The sequence below is a fragment of the Helianthus annuus genome, chromosome 17 (genome assembly GCF_002127325.2).
Source record: "Helianthus annuus cultivar XRQ/B chromosome 17, HanXRQr2.0-SUNRISE, whole genome shotgun sequence".
Taxonomy (NCBI): Eukaryota; Viridiplantae; Streptophyta; class Magnoliopsida; order Asterales; family Asteraceae; genus Helianthus; species Helianthus annuus.
In genome coordinates this window covers 132991717-133013069 of record NC_035449.2, presented here as the reverse complement: position 1 = coordinate 133013069, position 21353 = coordinate 132991717, and the positions used below count along the sequence as shown (strand labels likewise).

The following is a 21353-nucleotide window of genomic DNA, read 5'->3' as shown; positions in this document are numbered from 1 at the left end:
CATTTTGATTGGTTACTACAAAGACACAAATGGTTATTAAGTTAAACATTAACTATTTTCTTTTAAATCGAATGATTTTCCTATGGTTTTATAAAAGAATCACTTTTTAACAGAGATTCATGGATACTTTTGAAATCGATTAAACATTTTTTTTAACACTTCAAGCCATGAGTCTTTACCACAAAACCTATGTTACTTACCGGCTTTCCATGCTGACTTTATTTTCACATATGTTTCAGGTGCTAATGTATGATTTGCTAAAGCATGCTACACATAGGACGGACTCGGGCCTTAGTTTACTTTAAAACTTAAAGACAATTGTTGTATATTGTTTATGTTTTATTTCCAAGACAATGTAAATTATTAATTAAATAAAACAAAACCTTGTATACCATGTGTTTGAAACAATTCTTGTAACGTGACTCCCCGACGTTTCCGTCACAGTTTTTTGTTTTACGCGGTCGGGTGTTACAGAGATTGGTGTCAGAACCATGGTTTTAGGGAATTAGGTTATTAGTAATTCTTTTGACCTAGATAATAACCTTCCTAGGACCCTAACGTGAGGTGAATCACGTATAGAATTCTTAATATAATACCATCACCTATCCTTAGGTGATTACCAAAACAATACAAAAACCACAAATTCATTCTTAAAAGTCAAATTTTCTAAGACTTTTTACATAGAAATCTTCATCTATCATTAGATGAATTATTTTAGGCTTTTAAGCTTTTGATGTTTTCAAAATCTCGTCAAAGTTTGGGTTTTAATAATGTGAACACGTATAATATGCAAGGTGGATGCCTGTACCCTGAGTTTTCTATCTTAGGCTAAAGTGTTCGTACAAATCCACTTAATCGGACCAGTAACTCTTACCTGGGAACTCTTGGAGTGAGTGTCCACTTATAGGCTAAAGCATGTCTTTGCGATACATTATAAAGACCCATTTACTTTGATTAGTCACTATGTCGTTTATTTGTTTTTAGTAACAAATAAATGGTCACAATTCTTATGTTTCGTCAATATTTTTAACATTTCATTTTGACTATCCTTTATCAATCTCACACGTTTTCTCTTATATTTTCCTCCTCTTTTAGAATGCCTCCTCGTCGCAACGCTACTCAGGATGCCGAAATGGCGGCTTTAATTGCTCAAAAGATAGCTGTTGTACTCCCAAACCTTGTGACCCAACTTAATCAAGCCTACAATAACAACAACAACAATGCACCTACTTCGTGTAACTTTAAACAATTTAATTCGGCTAAACCACTCAAATTTAGTGGGTTTGGGGGAGCTACTGGGCTCCTACAATGGAAAAGACATGGTAAACTATTGGAGTAAAATAACTATTTTTAAAGGATTGGGGGCAAAACCATTAAAACGACCAAACCACAGGGAGTAAAATGAAAGTTTACTCAAATATAAAAGAAGAACAGTAAAATAATTCTAGTCCAGTCAAAAACTTACACGTTAACTTGAAATTTGCCCATGTAAGTTTGTAATCAACAGGACAGATAAAAATACGCGTGTTATTGAATGTTTGTTTTAATAAAGGTTATGAATTATAAAACAACTTTATTAAAGTCCAAGAGTAAGTTTTCTAAAACCACTCTGCCACACTTTCGGTTAAATGTGTGGCTAAAGGTCATTAATCACATTTCAAAACATTCAAGCCTACTTTTAGTCACACATTTTATTTATTTATGTGACCATTGTATTACAACTCAAAACTTTTAACCACACTTTACGAATAAAAATGTGACATTCACTAGCCACACTAGAAAAGTGTGGCCAAATACGATATACGCTCACAAAATGTGTTTGATTTTTTATTTATGTGACCAAAACACATATCTTCCAAAGTTTTAGCCGCACTTTAAATAAAATATGTGGCATTTAGTAGCCACACTATAAAAGTGTGGTCAAATATGATCTACTACCACACTATTTGATTCATGTGACAAAAAATACAACATGTAAGTTGTGACATTTAGTAGTCATGCTAAAAAAATTGTGGCCAATGTAATCTGTGACCATGGCCAATGTAATCTATGACCATGGTATTTTTTAATGATGTAGAGTTTTTATTAGCCACTTAAAAAAATTATGTGTGGCTTAAAGTAATCTATTGTCACATTTTTAACTTTTGTTCCATTCTAGTGCCTTGGTCTGCAACCAGCAACCACGTAACTCTCGTTAGCCCTAATTCTGAATCAAGAATCATTGGTTAATGGAGGAAGATGGTGTAGTTCATGCTAGTTCTTAAATCAACTGAATCAACAATGAAGACACCGTACGAAACAATACATTCATTGTCTTTTTAACCCTACAAATCTTCGAAAACCACCCGTTTCCGCCGCTTCTTCGTCGTACCTGACTCAACACAACCACCGTCACAAGAGTTACCACAATTCATCATCATTGTTCCCTCAGGCTCTCCTCAAAAGCGCTCGTGAGTTCCCAGTTTCAACTAAAGCTCTTAAATTTTTTGATTTCATTCGTGATAATCCCTCTCAGTCTATACATCCACCTCCATTATATTTTGTATTCCAAATTGTTATTGAGCCCCAATATGTGAAGAAAATTGTGCTTCCATTGTTGGTTTGTTTAATCTTTTAAAAGGAACTGAAGGTTTCTCAGAACGTGAAAGCTCTTTTGAGGTACAATGTTGCTCTGTAGTTTAGTGAGATGCAGTTAGTTATTTATTTTAGCATTTGTGGTTACATAATTTCAATGATATCTGATAGAACTGATTGGAATTTGTGTGTTTTTAGCTGAAAATTGACTAGAATATATTGTTTTTGATATATGTGCCATGTTTGTTGCATGATTTTGATCGTAATTTGCTTTTGGAAAAGGCTAGGTTTATCATAAAAACCGATAGGCATGTAAACGAACCGAACAAAAACGAACGGGGTATGTTCGTGTTTGTTAATTTTACATTGACAGGGCACGAACACAAACACGAACGCATAATCGAACAATTTCTTGTTCACGTTTGTTTGTAAAGAAATTGGTCATGTTCGTGTTCGTTCATTTAAAACCTAAATATGCAGTTAACAAGCATAAATAAACATAAATCAACAAACCAAACGTGTGTTCATGTTCGTTCGCTTAGTTACAAGGCCTATAAGCTATTGCATAGCTTTATAGTTATTTTTGGGATGGACGAAGTGATAAATGATTGATTCGTTGTTTGTATAAGATTATGTTGTCAGGGTATGTATTTGAATACACTAACTTGAGTTTGTGATTTTGGTATCAGAGGAAATCTTGTTGTGAAAAGGCAGTCGTTACTTCTGCGAGTTCTTTCTGTAAGTGAAAGAGAAACTGTTATCAAGACGCCTTGTAAACCTCCTTGTGCTGATGGGTATTCTGACCAGAATGAACAACTGGTTCGCTGCCTGTGTGCTGGTAAAAGTTTTGTTCCTTGGGTGTCAAACAGGCTAACTTTGATTCCCATAACAAACAGGTTGAATGCTCATGTTTCTATGGAGGGGGAACTGCCAGAAGAGGTTACAAAGCTGCCACCAGATGTTGAACTAAAAAAAATATCATAGAGAATCTTGCACACTTGCGCCAGCCTCTTTCTTGGGTTGTTTGTGATATAATCATTTGGTTGCAACACATGAAAATCAGAAGATGGCCCCATAGCCACTTGCATGCTTCACCAATATCAGGAAACCTTGAAGTGAGTGGATTGGTCTTTTGTTTGTTTATGTAGAAACGGGTTCAGATTGAAATGGGTTATGTTAACCCACTAACACTTTTTTATGCATTTTATAAAAATATATACATAAAAATGAGTTAATTATGATAGGATGATTTAGGTAGTATTTATAAAAATAGATTTTGGGCTATTTTCAAACTGGTCGCCCCGTTTGACATGTTTCCTATTTAACTAGATTTTTTATCTGGCCTGTTGAGGTAAAAGAATAACAACAACTCGATTGCTTAAATAATTTACCAACCAACATTGCATAAATGGAATTTTCTAGCTACACAACATTAAACAATGTATGATCTTTCTAGCTACACTTGTTTACATGACTGATAGCATAAGTTATAAGTTCGGATCATATATTTGGATGAATTGATGGATATATGTTGTAGTTATAACTCAGTAATGCTTTGAAAGAAGCAAGATTGGTAATTTTTCATCAGTCTTCACTAGTTTTGTTTGATTCACTTGAATAGCCGACCAGTTTATTTGTGTGATACTTATTATATTTTTGTAAGGGTAAAGATTTGTTTTAATATAATATAATAGATGTGTAGGAAACGAATAATTACATGGAAAATATGACTTATCGATATCTAATGTGTTTATGTTAATTATTAAGGAGCATGGCAGGTATTTGGTTAAAAGGAATATAAATGTGCCAAACTGCCTTTGTCCGGTGGGTGGCGAGGATCAAGAGTCTACGGAACATTTGTTTGTGACGTGGTTTCACTCAAACAGTATGGCATTTAGTATTACAATGGTGCAAGTTCCCTCCAATCTATGCGTTCCAGGTAAGAGAGCTTCTTGATTTGCATTTGTACGTAGGCGGGTCAGCGAAATTTAAAAAGGTTATTCTAGCTATTTTCCACATGGTTTGCTGGTGTATTTGGAGGTGTCAAAACGAAGCAGTTTTTAATCAAGGCCGATGCTCGCTGTAGAAGATTATGGGAGATGTAAAGGGGTTGTCATTTTTGTGGATTAAGGCGCATTCCAAACAATCGAACTTAGATTGGGATATTTGGGGTAGTTTTAATGTTCATAGAGTTGGGTGGTATTGCTTGAATGTAATATGAATTGTATATGGTTTACTATTTTGGTGTAAGCTAGCAACCTGCTGGCTTTTTCATCTGATAATAAATTGATTGGCCGTTAAAAAAAGGAGCATGGCTGGTGTCCTTTGTGTTGTGTTTTTGTGAAGTAGCAAGTTGACTTGATAAGTCAAAATCCTAGTCTTGGGATTTGCATTTACTTCCTTGCGAATCAAGATAATTAGTCTTTTCTTTAACTTTTAAACTTTCTTTCCTATCATGTTGACCTCCTTTGACCGTGGATGATGGTAGTCATATTTATTTTGTGTTTTGACTTTTGATGGTATCATGTTTACCTACTTTGACCGTGGATGATGGTAATCATCTTTATTTTGTATTTTGTGTGTTTAGTCCCATATAAGATTCATTAAGGGGTGTATATGAGGCGGACCGAACCCAGGCCTTCCACTACTCGAGCTTGACTCAACATATTTTTATGAAGCTCGAGCTCAAGCTTGGCTGTAGTCTACTTATTTGAGCTCGAGCTCGGCTCGTTCGAGCTTTTAACCAAGCTGATCTCGAGTAGTTTTCAAATCAATTACAGAAATTATGCATGTTTTTTTTCTAAATGACAAAGATAATACATGTAATCTCTTCTTTTTTAAGCTATATATATTTCAGTTCGGTTCCTATCCTGAAACTTCCTCTTCAAATGATACTCTCAAATTAAAAACATACATTATTTAAAATAAATATATAAAAAATATAACTACAAAATGCCATATATATCTTAATTAACAATATCGGGCCTTAATGTATCACAATAAACAATAGTAGGTCATGTATGTCGTCCTATTTGATCACAAGAGACAATAGTAGGTGCTATATGTCTTAATGGACCGTATTGGGCCTTAATGAATCACAACGGACAATATTAGATCATATATGTCTTAAGGAACTATATTAGGCCTTAATGGATCACAACGGACAATAGTAGGCCATATATGTCTTAATGGACCATATTGGGTCTTAATGGATCAAAACGAGCAATAATAGTTCATCTATGTTTTAATATACTATATTAGGCCATAATGGATCACAATGCACAATAATAGATCACACATGCCTTAATGCACCATGTTGGGCCTTAATGGATCATAATGGACAATAGTAAAGCATACGTATCTTAATGGATTACAACGGTCAATATTAGATAATACCTGTCTTAATGGACCTATTGGGCCATAATCGATCAAAATGGGTAATAATAGATAGTATATGTCTTAATGGACTATATTGGGCATGAATGGATCACAAAGGGCGCTAGTAGATTATATACGTCTCAATGGACTATATTGGGCCTTAATGGATCACAATGGACAATAATAGATGGTACATGTCTTAATGGACCATATTGGGCCTTAATGGATCACAATGGACACTACTAGATCATATATGTCTTAATGGACCATATTGGGTCTTACTGGATCTCAACGGAGAATAATAGCTCATATATGGCTTAATGGACCACAATGGGGAATAGTAGATCATATATGTCTTAATGGACCATAATGAGCCTTAATGGATCACAATATGGAACAATAGATGATATACGTTTTAATAGATTATATTAGACCTTAATGGATAACAATAGGGAATAGTAGATCATATAGGACTTAATGGACTATATTAAGTTTTAATGGATCACGAAGGACAACAATAGATCATATATCTCCTAGTGGACCATATTGGGCCTTAATGGATCACAAAAGGGAATGGTAGATAATATACGTCTTAATGGACCATATCGGGCCTTGATGGATCACAATGGAGAATAGTAGATCATATATGTCTTGATGGACGATATTGGGCCTTAATGGATCACAATGAACCACCTATGTTTTAATGGATCACATTGGGCTTTAATGGATCATGATGGGCAATAATATAGCATATATGTTTAATGAACCATATTGTTAGCGACTAAAAGCCGCAGCTGCTAGTTTTAACCGGGAGCTTTACATGAAGCTCTTTTATAACTGGGTTAACCACTAAAAATCATATTGGGCCTTCATGGATCACATCAGACAATAACTTATCATATATGGCTTAGTAGATCATATTGGGTCTTGATGGATCACAACGGGCAATAGTATATCATAAATGTCTTAATAGACCATGGTGGGCCATAATGGACCACGATGGACAATAGTAGATCATACATGTCTTCATGGACTATAGTAGATCATATATGTGTTAATGTATCACAATAAACTGTAGTAGATCATACATGTCTTAATGGGCCATATTGGGCCCTAATGGATCACAATTTGTAATAAAAACAATCAAGACTATAACCAACATTGCTCTAAATTTGTGATTACCCAACATCATTTACCATCATAATTTTTTACTACTTATATTATAATTTAAAAAAAATATTAGATAGAATTTATTTGTATGATAGTTAGGAATTTAGAGTTGGATACAGTTACACTTGTATATATTTACACTTATACTTGGTTCGGATCTGGTTTACAAAACGAGTTTTTTTTTTCGTTTTTTAGCAGATGTTATAATACCCGTCGGGTTTCGGGTATAGCCGCAGGTAGGGCTGTAAACGAACCGAACGTTCAGCGAACAGTTCGTGAACCGTTCGGCGGGAAGTTCGTTTATGTTCGTTCGTTTAATAAACGAACGAACATGAACAAGAAATTTCGTTCGATTAGTTAAATGAACGAACATGAACAGAGGTCTCGTTCGTTTGATTGTGTTCGTGAACGTTCGGTAAGGTGTTCGTGAACGTGAACATTCATTGATTTGCGTTCGTTTATGTTCGTATGTTTGTGTTTTAGTTGAAGATCTTTGTACTTTCTTATATTTTATTTATACTTTTTATATTATTAAACTTTTATTTATTTTATTTCCCTAACAATTAAACTAGGAAACCCGCTTTCACCTTGTTTATGCATCATTTCCCTGTCATTTCTCATTTTTTACATCCACGAATACGATCGGCCTCCGTTCCATAATAAGAGTTTCAAGTTCGAGTGCTACTCTCTAGGCCATCTAACTTTATCCCTCGTCGCGTTCGCCAAATTTATTTGTGTTCGTGAACCGTTCGCGAACACACTCATTTCCTTAATGAACAAACACGAACATAAAATCTCGTTCGGTAAGTGTTCATGAACCGTTCGTGAACACATTTATTTCCTTAACGAACGAACACGAACAAGGCCTTGTTCGTGTTCGTTCGGTTCGTTTACAGCCCTAGCCGCAGGTATCGGGTATACCCATTAGTTTGTTAAAAGATATACGTTGGGATTTCCAAATACATTTGTTACTGTTATAATTTTTATATAATTTTATTAATACAAAAATTATTATAAATTAAAAATGTACATTACATGCATATAAGTTTTATTATAAATTAATAATAATTTTGTAATACTTATACACTTCACAACATACAATATATAAATACTATTATCAAATATATATACTAAAAGAAAATTTACTTTTTCGCATTATGAACATACTAAAATAATTCATAATATACAAGGGTTAATGGAAAATAAGAATATAAATTAAAAAATTCGGGTATATAGTTCGGGTAAATGGGTACGTCATTTCGAGTAATCGGGTCGGGTATCTCCTAATTCCATACCCGACCCATACCCGCGAAAATTTCTAAAACTAATCCCATACCTGACTCAATACCCGTCGGGTATCGGGTATACCCATCCCATTTGTGTCGGGTTTTGGGTATACCCGTCAGGCTCGGGTATTTTTGCCATCCCTACCAAAAATATCCCTCCCAAGTATTTATAAAATAGTTTCATCCAACATTTTCATCTCCAGTAATATCCTTCTCGTTTAACCATCTCAAAAATTTGAACTCCCCCCAAAATTTTTCTAAAAACAAACAAATCCAAAACCCTTACTTCCAAATCACAAAATCGCAAAACCACCTTTTCAATTTCAAATCCGTTCACCCCCAAATTCCTTCCTCTAAATTAATCACCGTTCACGCTAATGCTAGGGTTTATTTCCATCGTTCTTCTCCACTGAGATATGTGCATAGCGCTATGGTTCAACCGTCATTTTCTCTGTCAAAGTTGAGATTTGAGATACTTCGGTCACAGCAACTAGATCGTGGCTGGGAGATGATTCATGGGTTCAAATTCAGCTTCAACTTTGTGTCACTCTTCTCTTGCCCAAGTACATGTCTACAACTAAGCTGGTACATCACAACCCACCAAAATTAAAAATAATGTGATGGTTCAGCATAAATATGTGTTCAATTGCAAGAGGGAAACATCAAATTTGGTTCAGCATAAATATGTGTTCAATTGTAAGTGTTTTGTGGTTGTTTTACTTGTTTTTGTTTGACTTTAAATGATTGTTGTTGGACCGATTGGTTTGAATAACATTTTGTTTGATGTTTTTATGTTGAATCTATTGTTGATTAGATTGAGTAATTTCAGTCAAATAGAGATATTTCTGTTGTAAAACATTGGGGCATTGAATATTGGTTTATAAGTTATAAGTTGTTTGTTGTCGTCTATTCTATTCTGTTAGACAAATTGAAAGATGATAAGCGAAATTGGTATTTTTGTTGATATGATTGTAAATCTTGTAAAAATTTATTAAGTGATAATGTTGGGATTGAACCCTACCAGAGGAACAGATAATGAAAGCCAAAACCGGATCACAACTGTGGACTCAAAATAAGCAGCTGTTTACACTTGGCTTTCCCCTTGACAGTGGTAATCTAACAGCTGATAGATCTTAAGTACTTCTCACTATAACAACTGATGAACCAAACACTGATGAAACTCTAAAGACTGCTGAAGACAAACACTGCTGCTCTATCTACTGTTGTTTCCTAAGTACTGCTGAAGACACAAGCACTGCCCATTCAAGGACTGATCACCTTTGAAGAAAGCACTGATGCTCAACATCAGTGCTCAGGCTACAACAGCGGAACGTGCAGCAGTAGTTGTCTCTTGTTTTGTATTGTACTTATAATCAGTTGTTAAACATCAGTAGTTTGTATAGAACAGTGTTTATAGTTCGTTAGGTTGTTAGATGTCACTATCATGGTGACGTCAGCTGAGATGCCTCAGTGGTTTGGTTTGCCTATAAATGGAGCAGTATCCTATACTGTTACATTTGATTGACTGAGTGGATTCTTCTTCTCCAGTCCAATTCTTTCATCTTGTGCAACCAACCTTGGGGTATCAGGCTGAGGGGGAGCTTAGTATTGTAAGCATGCTTGTAATCATTTGCTTTGTAATTTAATCATTCGACTTAATGTGAAGCAATTGTTTATCATACTATTCTCTTCTTTGGATTGTGTTTACAAAGTTTGTATTCATTTCCGCTGCACTTTTCACTGTTTCATATTCTCTGAATGTTCAATTTATACAAACAAACACAATCATGAGAGCCTCAGATCCTAACAATTGGTATCAGAGCTTGGACAGTCAAATTCGATCTAACAATCAATTTGACATAACAGTTCAGCTCACATTTCATTGATACTAAGGTTGGTCGCAGTTAGTTGAGAAACAGAGCAATAAGAAATCATGTTCAAAGTGACTATTGAAAAGCTCTGTAAAACAACCAAGATGTCACAAGATTCACAAATTTCAAACAAGTGATGTCATGCACAAATCACCCATAAGTTTTCAGATCTGGAAACATGTCTGGTAGCTATGGGATGAAGATCTTCATTCAAAATTGATCTCAACTGTTGTAATAAACTTTGTGATGTTTTTATCATATTTCTTTTACTAAAGTATGAACCTCAGATTAACAAAACCTATGTTCATAAAAACATTAGTGTTTTGCTAACTTAGAAAGAGGAAATAAAACTTTAGTCATAAGATCTTATGTGTTAGAAGGCAGGATGAGAATCCTCAAGAGGACTAAATCAACCCTGTCAAAACACATTAAGAAAATCAGGGGTCAAAAACAATCCAAATCATAAGTAATGTGAGATTTGGTAATGAAAGATGTTCACATGTGGCCAGATTTCTTAAAACATTACTGGAAAATGATTCAGGATTAAGTATTTCCAAAATAAAATCTCCCAGTAAGTATTTTCTATACTTATGAATGGGAAGAGTAAAAAGGGAAGAAGAAAGTGAACGATACTCAAAAGTGTGTTTATCTCAAAACTTTTGAAATTAAAAGAAAAGAGTATAAACATAAAACACTTATGAGTCCAAAGTTAGGTAAACAATGGTCATCATGCAACTGTGTGTATTCATCAATACAGGAATTGTTCAGGTAACAACAGCATCTCCAGTGTTTGACCTTAAGAGAAGAATTTGCAATCAATTGACAAGAAAATGATCCTAAACAGTGGTCAAAATAACTTGAGAATAATATGATCATGAGATTATTTGGAAAGTTACCAGATCCTTTTGATGTTGTTTTCAAAATTTTTACACAAGTTCTTCTCTGAATAAAACCAGACATATAATTTTTTTCTATATAATATATTTTGTACTTTTACTCATTTTTGATAGTAAAAAGTGCATCTCTGGTCAGGATGTAATCTCCTTATTTTTGTGTGAAATTACTTTCCTAAAACTGATCAAAAGGAAATGGTGCTCATGTCAAGGTCATATTAAACTCAAGTTTCTTTATCACAGAAAAAATTGATTGCAAATTGATCTTAAAACTACTGAGACACTCATGTTCTAGTTCAAATAATTAGACACAAAATGAGTATCCTTAGTAAAGAATTTTTCATTATCTGGGATGCTGAACCACTGTCAGGAATAATGTACATGTGGTAAACCTAGAATATAATTTCCTGGGATAACTGCTGACAATTTAAACTTAAAAAACTGCATCTAAAATGTGGTTTGTTAAGTATAGCATCTTTGCAGCTCAACAAATGTTGAACACGAGATTGTGTTTACACAAAACAAAATCAATCTCCACATCTGAACAAACAGATGCTAAAATTATTTGTCAAAAGACAAAACACTGCTGCACAAACAGTTGTTATACTAATGGTCTTCATTATTGCTTCCAACCACTGTTTTACCTTAACTGCTGTTGTGGCTCAACATCTGCTCTCTAAAAGTCTGTCCTCTGCTGAAAGTCAAGCCCTGCTCCTTTAAAAACACTGATGTTCAAAATCATTGTTCTATCCACTGATACACTATCCACTATCCACTGATAGTGAAAATCACCCACTGCTTCATTTTATTACCGTTGTAACTACTGATGCTTGATCCATCAGTGGCTGTCAAAACAACTGTCCCCCATTATTTACCGTTTCATCAGGGGTTGACACGTGGTCAGCTTTTTAGTCGTCAGATTATTATAATCGCTGCCACGTCAGTATTCACTTTTTCCCTAAATAAAACCCTGATCAAAACCCCAAACAGGGTTTCACTGTCGAATTGAATTCCAAATATTTTCTTCACAAAGCAGTTTCCCACTCATAACTCCAAAACATTCTTCGATATTCTTCATCAAAAATGACGAAATCAAAGTCGAAGTCAAAATCAAAATCATCTTCTTCCTTTTCTCCCACAGACACCACTCAAATGGCCACTGAACCCATTGAAATTCCATACAAATCACCTCACAACTATTTGGGTCTCCTCACAAAACCCACTTCCACCAACACTTTCAACTCCATCATAGGCATCATATCTGCATCAAAGTATAAAACTTTGCTTATAGCAGATGCTCCCATTTATCAAGAAACCCAGAGAGAGTTTTGGAAAAATGCCACTCTTGAAAAACAAGATAACGTCATCAAAGCCATAAACTCCTCAATAAAGGGTAAAGCCATCCAAATCACTCCGCAATCTATTTCAGAAGTCTTTAAACTCGATGATCAGAAAGGTAAAACTTCTTTTTCTAAAACCGAGTTGAAAAATGATTTCTTAAACAGGGGGTATGCAGAACAACCAAAAAGGGATACCTTACAAAAAGGTTATTTTCCTTCTGCACCCAGATTTTTATTTCACACTCTTTTTATGTGTGCTTCAAATAAAACAACATCTTTCAATGAAATACCATTAAAAATTCAATGTCTGGGATATGCTATTTTAAACAATAAAGATTACAATTACTCCCAGGAAATTTTTAATGACATGGTAAAAAATGTTGACACCAAAGCATTTCTGCTCTTTCCACGGTTTTTAAGCTATTATTTTGAACAAAAATTTGAAAAGGAAGATGCTGAATTGCCCAAACAAGGTGCTTCTTTTAAAATAAATGGTTTAACGCCTGAAACATTCTCTTGAATGCTGGCACCTATAAAAACAAAAGAAGAGGTGCCTGAGCAGAATTTAGCAGATGAAACTGCTCCTCAGGTATCGGCTGATGAGCCCACTGCTCCAGGTGATCAAAGCAGCACACCCACTGTTTTGAAACGCACACCTGCCACCACCAAAAAGACCAAAAAGAAAACATCCAGAAAGCCCCCCAAACCCAAAACAAAGGCACCTTTGGAAGATGAGATCCCAGAGTCACTGCCAGTGACAGCACAAATGTCACCAATAACCACTGCTGCTACTTCCTCACAGCAGATGGAAGAAAGATCTCCACCCTTGCCTCAAACTCCTCCTGCATCCTCACAAAAGGTCAGGTTGTAAACACAGGGACCCTACAATATGAAGCTCTGGACCCACTTGGATCCATCTTCCACAGTCCTGATCCCAAGGACATGTCTCTTTCAACTCCTTTACCCTCACCCCCCACATTACCACCATCCATTATACCTTTGTTGCATGCAGTTGATGTTACACAGACACAAACCAGTTCCTCTCAATCACCTATCACTGAGAGTATACTCCCACAGGTGACTGGGTCTGATGCTGATATCTCTGCTATCCCAGCAACAACTGAGGAGGTTACACTGCAGGAGTTACAAGTAGTTCCTGTCAATAGTTCGAGCAGAGCAGCAACTACAAATGTTGGATCAATAGATCTGCATTTGGACAGTTGTTTCATTAGTAAGACTCCCTTGAAGGCAATTTCTACAATAACACCTATGATAACCACCAGTGAGTATGTATTGCCCTCTGGTACCCTCAAAAGGTTATCTAGTGTTGAAGAAAGAAGTCCCCAGTACCAAGAACAAGGGGCAACAATGGCTGACTTTTGGGAATCTGTTCCTAAGTCACACATTGGTACAACCATTGCTGGTGGGGATTCAGATGATCCTGTAAATTCAGGTGATGATTCAAAGTATCAGGAATTGACGGGCAGGGTTGAAAACCTGGAAACCTCAGTTGCTGAAATAAAGGATATGGTGCAACAGCTGTTAAGAGCTCAGAAAGCCCAATCCACTGCTGCTCCAACTCAAGCACCTGCACAACAGGCACCTGCTGCAAATGAGTTATGGAACATGTTCCAACCACTGCTGGAAAGACAAAAGCAGATGGCAGATCAGCAGCATGCTATACATGTTCAAAAGCTGACAAATATGGTGGAATCAAGGTTCAAAGATACTCAGGAAGATATCAAAGCTATCAAGGCTCACATTCAAAGTGCCTCTGGAAAAATTACTTCCACTGTTCTCTTCATGAATGAACCCTTCCCAGATAATGCCAAAAAGGGGGGAGAAGATCAAGTGGAAGAAAAAGGTAATTGATGATAGTATATACATTGAGCTAGAAAATAGCCAAACCAAAACTGCAGTATCAACACACACCACATCACCTCATACCACCACAACTACTGCTCCACCATCATCTGTGTCTACAAAACCAACATCTCCATCAAAAACTGTCACCCCATCATCACCACCTGCTAAAAAGCAGAAGACAGCAGGTGTTACAACATCTGTTGTAATGACAACAGCAGTTGAAACACCAGTTGTTTCAACAGCTGTTAGTCAATCACTCATCACCATTCAAACCCCTGCCATCACAACCCCTGCTCAAAAGCAGAAGACATCTGCTGATACATCAGTAGTTGTAATGACAACAGCGGTTGAAACACCAGTTGTTTCAACAGCTGTTAGTCAATCATCTACCACTGCTCTCACCATTCCTACGTCACAAGCAAAATCCATTTCATCCACAAAGCTTTACAAAAGAAAAAGAGAAACAACTCAAGCCACTGATGAAAAATATGATCCGGTTGCTGCAAAATATCCACTGGAACTAGATGCTGTAAAAAATGAGATGAAACAATTTTACACCGAGGATGATCCTTCAAAAAGAAGGTTTCCTTCTCTCATAGGCTTCATAGTTCCAGAAGACATGGATGAATATCTCGAAATGAAAGCAAGGCAAGCAAAGATTCGAGCTAAACTCGAATGCAAAGATCAAGGTGATGAAGCCATTTCTGAGAAATTGGAACTCTTACTTACAAAAGTCAAGCTGATGAAAGATTATGCACAAGTTTTGAGCAAAGAAAAGACAGATCAAAGAAAGGAGATGAGAAAAGAACTTATTGCATATATCATAAAAGAAAAATTCTATCCAGCTGAAGAAAACCAATTTGAAGAATGGCCAATAGTTGCTCTGAAGCATGAAGCAAACAGGATTGAAAGGATTAAAGGTGATCCAAGTAAGAAGAAGACAGCTCCAAATTGGAACAAATATAAAAAGCTAATTGCTGATCTTACTTCTGAATATAAAAATAAGAAACAGGAGCTGGTAGATGCTGAAGTGGACACTGCTGATGCCATAGCAAAATGGTTAAAACAGCATACTGATGAAGCTTATGAAAGGTTGAAGAAAAGAAGGATAACTGTCTCAGACACTTGAAAAAGGCATCACTACAAAAAGCTTGAACAGCAGATTGAAAACCTCCAAAAACTATCCAAATCAGCAGATAATCCTATTCTTGTGTCAAACCAAGAAGAAGGAAAACAACTGTCTGAAGAAGAGGTAAAGAAAAGGGAAGCTGAGTACTTCAATGAAACCATCATGAAAATGGGTCTAAAAGAAGAGAGCTCAACAAAGCTTCAGAACCTTTTTAAGAAGGTATTAACTAAACCTACATCACCAAACAATTCAACAGGCATGACAAACATTGAGAGGCAAGAGCTAATTGAAAGAGAGACTGCAGAAGACATAGCTGCAGCAAACAATGTCACTGAAATGGCCTTCAAAAGAATGTCTGAAAGTCTGCAAGTGTTCTCAAGGCCAACATCTCCAAACTCATAAAAAAATAAATCTCTCCCAAGAAACCCATTAGGATTAAAAGTACTAAAGTGGATGTCTGATAAAAAAACCCACGTATTGACCTTGGTCAGATCCAATGGCGAAATGAAGTATATATCAAGGAAAGAAGCACTAGGCCTTAGTGTTGAAGATTTGCAGGATCTCCTTGAACTTACATTGTGTAGGGATGAAGATGACTTGAGTTCCAAGGAATTTGAATTAGAATTTAAAAGACAAGCTAGGGAACTTCTGATGAGGAATAAAGGTCCAGAATAATGAAGGGTTTTGGCATTATCTGTTCCAGGGGGAGATTGTTGGGATTGAACCCTACCAGAGGAACAGATAATGAAAGCCAAAACCGGATCACAACTGTGGACTCAAAATAAGTAGCTGTTTACACTTGGCTTTCCCCTTGACAGTGGTAATCTAACAGCTGATAGATCTTAAGTACTTCTCACTATAACAACTGATGAACCAAACACTGATGAAACTCTAAAGACTGCTGAAGACAAACACTGCTGCTCTATCTACTATTGTTTCCTAAGTACTGCTAAAGACACAAGCACTGCCCATTCAAGGACTGATCACCTTTGAAGAAAGCACTGATGCTCAACATCAGTGCTTAGGCTACAACAGTGGAACGTGAAGCAGTAGTTGTCTCTTGTTTTGTATTGTACTTATAATCAGTTGTTAAACATCAGTAGTTTGTATAGAACAGTGTTTATAGTTTGTTAGATTGTTAGATGTCACTATCATGGTGACGTCAGCTGAGATGCCTCAGTGGTTTGGTTTGCCTATAAATGGAGCAGTATCCTGTACTGTTACATTTGATTGACTGAGTGGATTCTTCTTCTCCAGTCCAATCCTTTCATCTTGTGCAACCAACCTTGGGGTATCAGACTGAGGGGGAGCTTAGTATTGTAAGCATGCTTGTAATCATTTGCTTTGTAATTCAATCATTCGACTTAATGTGAAGCAATTGTTTATCATACTAGTCTCTTCTTTGGATTGTGTTTACAAAGTTTGTATTCATTTCCGCTGCACTTTTCACTGTTTCATATTCTCTGAATGTTCAATTTATGCAAACAAACACAATCATGAGAGCCTCAGATCCTAACAGATAAGCATGGTTCTATAATTGCGTGTCTGTTTGCTTTATGTTTGTATGAATTTGCTTTATCTGACTCTTTTGTTTAACTTAAATGATATCCTTAAACCAGATTTATTGTTGCTTGAAGCCTTGAAGTTATGATGTAAAAAATAAAGTGTTAAACCAAATTAAAGCCTGTTGTTAGTTATTAGTTATTAAATTTAGAGTTTGAATTTTCTGTTTTAGTTTAAATTTTTTAAGAATTTAAATTTGCTTATTAGTTATTATATCAATTCGTGTAGAATTGAAGTCGAAAATACAAATCGGGTCGTTCGAAAAGGAAAAAAAATTATACTAGACGCCTTAGTTGGAAAAGGGCCTTGATTTGTACTTTGTCTTAGGCCCCTATACTGGTTGAGCCGCCTCTCTGTAAGGTAGTTCCATGAAGTTAACAGTATATAACAATTCATAATTTGATTCATTACTTGAATTGATGTGTATTTTATAGGGTAAATTACAAGATGGGAGGCTGGTAGCTATAAAGAAACTATCTTTCGAGAAATCACATCAAGGAGAGGCAGAGTTCCTTGCAGAGGTGAGGATAATCGCAAGCATACAACACAAGAACCTAGTTTTCCTTTTTGGTTTCTGTTGTGAGGTACCTCAAAGGGTACTTGTATACATGAAAAATCGGAGTTTAGGTTGTATTATTTGTGGTATGTATACCTTAAACTCTATTTCAAAAATCTAATCAGATTTGTGTTTGTTTTTTGATCTTCTCATAGACACTATAAACATGCAAAAGCAACCAGTATCTAAACCGGAAGACTTGGTTCCAAATTATTTTGGGTATTGCTCGGGGTTTGCCGTACTTACATGAAGATCTCACCTCAGGATTGTTCATAGAGATATTAAAGCCATCAACATTTTCTTCACTGAGGATCAGGCTTATCTTAGCACCACGTTTGCTGGAACATAGTAAGAGTTCTAATATATAGATAAAATGAATGACCGAATTATTAAACTTTTTTCGATTACAATTTAATGATATGTGTTCATGTTTTCGTCATCTGTAGAGTTATACAACCCTATTATGTCATCAGGGGGAATTGTCTGAAAAGGCCGACATAGAGTTTCAGAGTTGTGGTTCTTAAGATCATTTGTTGCAGGAGACACTGATCTTACACTTTCATCCGAATTGCAATATCTCCCAGATTATGTAAGTCATTCGCAATCTTCTAAGTTGATTTATTGAATCAAACTAGATCTTATTTTACTTTATGTAGTCAAGTATATTGCACTAGTTATGAATGAAATCTATAGAAAATGGATAAACAAATGTTGGCAGGTCAACCAAATGTTACTCATTTTGACCAGTTTACCAACCGCCTATTTTGTTACCTATGTTTATTCTGAAACTGATGTTGTACGTGATGAATTTGATACAGGTCAGTTCAACGTCATTTTACTTGGTAAGGACCTAATCGACCCGCATGCAGATAAAACATGTATGGATTCTTTTCTTGTTACTATTGTATATATTGATATTGTCTTTTTGGAATAACTTATGTCTTATGATGAAGCGCACGACTTTGTTTTGTGAAGGAGTTTTGTTTGGCTAAGGGGCTGTTTGGTAGCCTCTTAATGGCCATTCAGATGCTACCTCTTAATGGTTTAAAACCTCTGAATGAATAAGAGGTAGCCTCAAGTCTGAATGGTTAAGAGGTAACCTCTGAATGATAAATCATCACATGTCACATTTTTCTACCTTCTCATTGGTAAAATTCTTAATGGTTCCATTAAGAGGTAGCCTCTTAATGATCATTCAGAGGCTACCAAACAGCCCCTAAGACAAAAGGGCCAGCTAATGGCCAAAATGAAAACGGGAAGAGTTTTTCAAGGATGAGAGAAGGTTACGTTGCAAGTGCTTCCAGGAGTGATGTATGTTGAGACAAAAAGTGCTGTTGTTGCAAGTGCTACTAGGATTAATGCAAGTTTATGTATTTAGTATTCAAATTGACAACTTATGTATGGATTTTGGTTTATTATTGTTAATATTATTAATTTTGTTTTTTAGGCTTGTTCATCTTTGTTATTGTTTTAATTTTAATTCTACGAAAATTTGAAAATAAAATTGTTAATTACACGAAAATGGCCACATAGCCACAACAATATATGTGACTATAAAATAGAAACGACCACACTTACAGTAAATTTGTGTGACTGTTGATACCATTTTGTCACACTTAATGGGCCATTCTCTTAATTACAACAACCTTTTTGTCACAATTTTTAAAATTCATGTGGCTAAGTCAAACTTTTTAGTGACTATATAATAGAAATAAACACGCTTATGGTAAGCTCATGTGACTATACAATAGAAACGGCCACACTTAAAATAAATTCATGTGGCCATGGATACCATTTAGTCACGCTTAATGGACCATTTTGTTAATTACAACAACCTTTTTGCCACAGTTTTTTTTTTTAAATTTATGTGGCTAAAACAAACTTTTTAGTGACTATATTAATAGAGAAATGGCCGCACTTACAGTGAATTCATGTGGCAATATAATAAAGACGGCCACACTTATAATAAATTAATGTGACCATTGATACCATTTAGCCACACGTAATGGACCATTTGCTTGATTACGACCCTTTTTGTCATAGTTTTTTAAAATTAATGTGGCTAAAACATATTTGTTGGTGATTGTATAATAGAAATGGCCATACTTATAGTAAATTCATGGGCCGTTGCCGCCCGTTTAGCCACACTTATTTGACTAAATGATTGATTTCAACAAAATCTTTTAGCCACAGTTTAAGTTCCTATGGCCACATATAAGTGAATGTGGTAGTATGATGCCTACGATGACTCGACCTTTGGTCACACTTGAGCTGGAAAAAAAGTGTGGCTAAAGGCGTATGGTCACACTTTTTTTATGTGGCCGTAAGCCATTTTTGACGTAGTGAAATACGCGTGTTAGAGAATATTTGTTTTAATAAAGCTTATCAATTATAAAACAACTTTATTAAAGTCCAAGAGTAGTAGCGGTTGTCTACCAACAGCAATCAGTCACTATTCCTCCGAGTTGATTCGTGATGGTAGCAAGGGGAAAATGCTAAAGATGAAATACTAAAAGGAATAAAAGTAAAAGGGATTAAACATGTACACTACCAAAGTTAAAGTAGATGAACTAAACAACCCGCATATAAACAAAGTTAATCAATAAAAAGAAAACTTTATTTTCAAAAACAGGGGCTAAAAACGTATATTAACCAATAAAAATAAATCCTTTTAAAAGGAGAGAGGCTAAACACATATATTAACAAAGCTGAAAGTTTGAAAATTAAATAAAAAAGAAACAACCAATTAGGACAAGAATTTGTAGTCGTAGGTAATTACAATTGATTTTATTGTATTAAATGAAATAGATCAAATAGAACATTAATAGATTTTTGGATGTTATTTAATAACGTCGTTTGTATGTGACTTAATATTTACCAGTTAAGTCCAAAATCAAGTCAAATAACAATTACAACCGAGAGTAGTCATGTAAACTTGAAACTTGTAAGCCTAAAAGCATATTAACTCCCAACACATGAGCTATTTGTTTTGATTTTTTGTTTTTCAAAATTGGTATAATCGAAATTAGTTACGCGGATGCTATATGCGTGTGTGTGCATGCACGTGTGTCTGCATGGCTGAATGTGTGTATACGAGAATGTTCACATGAAAACTAATATGTAATGTTTTAAGATTTCGTTTAATTTCAAAAGGGCATGTTATTAAGGGTTTTTTTTTTTTTTTTTTTTTTTTTTTTTTTTTTTTTTTTTTTTGGAAAATTAGATTTAAATAATCTCAACTTTCTCAAATTGGCTGATAATAATCTCAACTCAGTTATTTGCTGATAATAATCCGAACCGGCAACTTTTAGCCGATAATAGTCCGCCGTTAAAAATGGCTTAACGGAGTTAAGTTTTTTTCCCGAATTACAAACCGATGTTTTATGGATTTTGATTAGAACGATGATACGAGTCGATTTATGTAAAATTTACCTTGAAACGGTGCTTCAAACGGCTTGATTTTTGTTAATGCGAAGTTTAAACACCCGAATTGAAGCACCGTTTTCGTCGTTTGGAGTAGTATTTCGAGTTAATTTTACATCAATCAACTCATATTTTCGTTCTAATCAAAAGCCCTAAAACATCGGTTTGTAATTCGGAAAAAAACTTAATTCCGTTAAACTATATTTAACGCAGACTATTATCGGCCAAAAGTAGACCAGTTTGGATTATTATCGGCAATAAACTGAGTTAAGATTATTATCTAGCAAATTGAGAAAGTTGAAAT

General features: G+C 35.2%; 1 long non-coding RNA gene across 1 annotated transcript; it reads left to right on the top strand.

Annotated features, from left to right (window-relative positions):
• The first annotated feature begins 2142 nt into the window (after window positions 1-2142).
• On the top strand, window positions 2143-4865 carry LOC118488991. The gene is made up of 3 exons (XR_004885593.1): window positions 2143-2658; window positions 3264-3689; window positions 4342-4865. It is a non-coding gene; the product is annotated as an uncharacterized LOC118488991 (long non-coding RNA).
• The last annotated feature ends 16488 nt before the right edge of the window (window positions 4866-21353 follow it).